The sequence below is a fragment of the Macrotis lagotis genome, chromosome 3 (assembly GCF_037893015.1).
Source record: "Macrotis lagotis isolate mMagLag1 chromosome 3, bilby.v1.9.chrom.fasta, whole genome shotgun sequence".
NCBI classification, from domain to species: Eukaryota; Metazoa; Chordata; class Mammalia; order Peramelemorphia; family Peramelidae; genus Macrotis; species Macrotis lagotis.
Window position 1 is genome coordinate 296,307,146 of NC_133660.1, and position 3,294 is coordinate 296,310,439.

Genomic DNA, 3,294 nt, shown 5'->3' on the forward strand with positions numbered 1-3,294 from the left:
TTGTCTTAAATGAGATTAACAAAATAAAGGAATTCTTTTGGAACATATGTAAAATCTTATTTTTGATCTGAGTTAAAAATGTTTCAAGTATAAAAGAAAAAACACATGGAGTTTTAGTCATTTCTCTTAAAGATATCTGGAGTTATTAATATTTCAATGTCAATATGAGTTTAGAATCCTATATATCAAACAAGAAAGCTAAATTGATTTTTAATAAAATAAACACTGCATCCAAGCACAGGATGTGACAGCCCTGTAATATTTTATCGTGTCTATACGATGTTTAGAGGATTGTGTTCAATTTGGTTTAACAGAATTCAGAATGAACATTATTAAACTATAAAGTGAACAGAGAGAAGCAATAATAATAGTATGGAAGTGGAAGAAGCACATGATAAGGAAATTTGAATGAATATCACAAAGGACAGAGGCTATATTTGCTCCATTTGATCATAGAGAAGAAAACCAGAAACAATGGTTGAAAGTTGTAGAGGGGAAATTCAAGCAAAAGCAAAGGATAAAAGGAACAAATTTTTAATAATTAGCAAAATTCAAAAATAGATGCCTGAAACAGATGGCATGTTTCATTTAATAAATTATCAGTTCATTAATGACAACAAACACTTTTTATTCATCTAACTATATCTAATACTAAGAAAATATTTGTAGCTTTCTCTATTTGTTTATTGATTGATTCTCTTAATGACACTTGTTTTTCCAATTTCATATAAAGTTTTCAACAATTATTTTTATAAAGTTTTGAGTTCCAGATTGTTTCTCTCTCCATTAATTCCCTTCCCATTCTTTTATTTCATCCATCCATTCATTCATTTGTTTTGTTTGTTTGTTTCTGTTTGTTTGTTTGTTTCTTTCTTTCTTTGTATTTTTGCAAGACAATGGGGTTAAGTAACTTGTTCAAGATCAGACCATAAATTAATTATTAAGTGTCTAAGACTAGATTTGAACTCAAGTCATCCTGACTCCAGGACCTGTGCTCTATCTACTGCACAACCTAGCTGCCCCTTCCCTTCCCAGTACTTCAAGATAAGAAGCAAACCATTACACATGCAATACACATACAATAACAAATTGTTATACACATACAATCATGTTAAACATATTTCCACATCAGTCATGTGATGAAAGAAGATTTAGAACAAAAGAGAATAACCATGAGAAAGAAAAAATAAAAAAAATTAAAAAGTGAAAATGGTCTATTTTATTTGATCAGATTCCATTTTTCTTCTTCTGTATATGGATGGCATTTTCCATTACAATTCTGTAAGCATTTTATTTAATCACTGCATTGCTGAGATTAACCAGATTAGGCTAGGTCATCATCACATAATGTTTCTGTTAATGCATAAAATATTATGGATTTATTCTTCTGCACAAGAAGACTTTAAGTATACTTGGCATTTTTACTTTTAGGTATATAATAACAGATTATTTTTAAAGATAATTGGTTCTAATTTTCCTAATAGTTCCCTTTGTTAAATAGATTGTCTAAACTAAGATTTCCTATAGATTGACAATTTATTTTAAAAAATTATCTCTCAGTACATATAAGTTGAATTGTTTTCTGAAAAAAGACAATTGAAGAGATGTCTATGAAATGTAGATAATTTTGTTTGCTTCTCCTGATGCAAAGGAATCACACCCTAAATTAAATATTACATGGAATACTTACATCAATTTTTTAAAGAGTCTTTTCAAGGCACCTTTCACCTTTTTGTTCCTCAAGCTATAGATCAAAGGGTTGAGCATTGGCATCACCAGAGTGTAAAACACAGAGGCTATTTTATGTGTCAAAAGCATGACTTGATTGGGGTTGTAGATACATGAAAAGAAGTGTCCCATAAAATACAATTACTACCGTAAGATGAGAGCCACAGGTGGAGAAAGCTTTCTGCCTACCCTCAGCAGAGTTCATCCTAAGGATGGTCACAAGAATAATTATGTAGGAGGTAAGGATAATAAAGAGAGAAGAAATCAAATTAAATGCAGAAAGAATCATAATGATAAGTTCAGTCTTACTTGTGTCTGAACATATAATGGACAATAGAGACTATCACAATAGAAATGTTGAATTATATTAGATTCACAGAATGACAAGCTAAAAATATTTATTGAGACTATTAGGGAAATCATAATGCTACGGAGGTATAAAATAGCTAGCGAGACCCAACACATCCTGTCTGACATGATGACCATGTAAAGGAGGGGCTTGCAGACAGCCACATAGCAGTCACAGGCCATGGCTGACAGGATAAAGAATCCACAGGTTGTGAGTATCCCAATGGGAAATATCTGTATCATGCACCCCTTGTAAGAAAAGATATTTTTCTCCTCTATGAAAGTGACCAGCATGTTTGGCCCAATCGCTGTAGAATAACCAAGATCAACATATGTTAGATGCCTAAGAGAAAAGTACATGGTGGTTTGGAGATGGGAATCAGCACTGGTTAGGATGATGAGGCCAACGTTTCCCAAAGCTATGGCCATGAAGTTGAGGGAAAAATACCGCAAAAGGGGGGCCCTGTAGTTCAAGACGATCTGTGATACCAATGAGAATGAATTCGGTCACTTGGATCTCAGTTGTTTTGCTCAATTTGATCATTTCTTCTATTTAAAAATGATAATCTGAGAATAAATTGAAGAAGCTTTCTTTAAGGGTTGTTTGCAAGATCAATTAGACAATTCGCAAGTAAAATAAAAGTCTTAGATGAAATGACTCAGACTTTTCCCACTCAATTACATCTTATTTATTCTATCACTTCATAAAATATATCATATCAACCTGTCATAGAGAGGGAAGTCTTTGTGTCTTTATTTTTACAAAATATATGCTGAATTATGAAACTTTATAACCCCCAAGAGATAAACAGGATAATATCATGAATAGCTTTTAAGATATTTTAATTTCAAAACAATTGCAATAAATTTATATTAAAATCATTTTAATAAATATGTAGAAGAATCCTGCTGGGATACTGAAAGAGAATAGAGTTGGTCAGAACATATTATGAATGAATTGTGGTGCAGTAACTATTAGTATGATCCATAGTGTTATAAAGATACTGACACAATTGAACAACTGAACAAGAGACGTATCAAGTTGATCTTCTCGGATTGTGAAAATGATCTCAGCCAAAAATTTTGATATCTTTAATGACTTTTCACTTTAATTCTCAGATATTTGAAAAGACCTTTTAAGAATTAGTCCTTTTCTTCAGATTATTTCCAGTTGATATGATTGATCTAAAAGATCAGTAGTATCCCATGCATTATTAG

The 3,294-nt window shown here is 31.5% G+C and overlaps 1 pseudogene; it reads right to left on the reverse strand.

Annotated features, from left to right (window-relative positions):
- Window positions 1-1,686: 1,686 nt before the first annotated feature.
- LOC141516823 (olfactory receptor 8K3-like) lies at window positions 1,687-2,620 on the reverse strand (annotated as a pseudogene).
- Window positions 2,621-3,294: the final 674 nt, after the last annotated feature.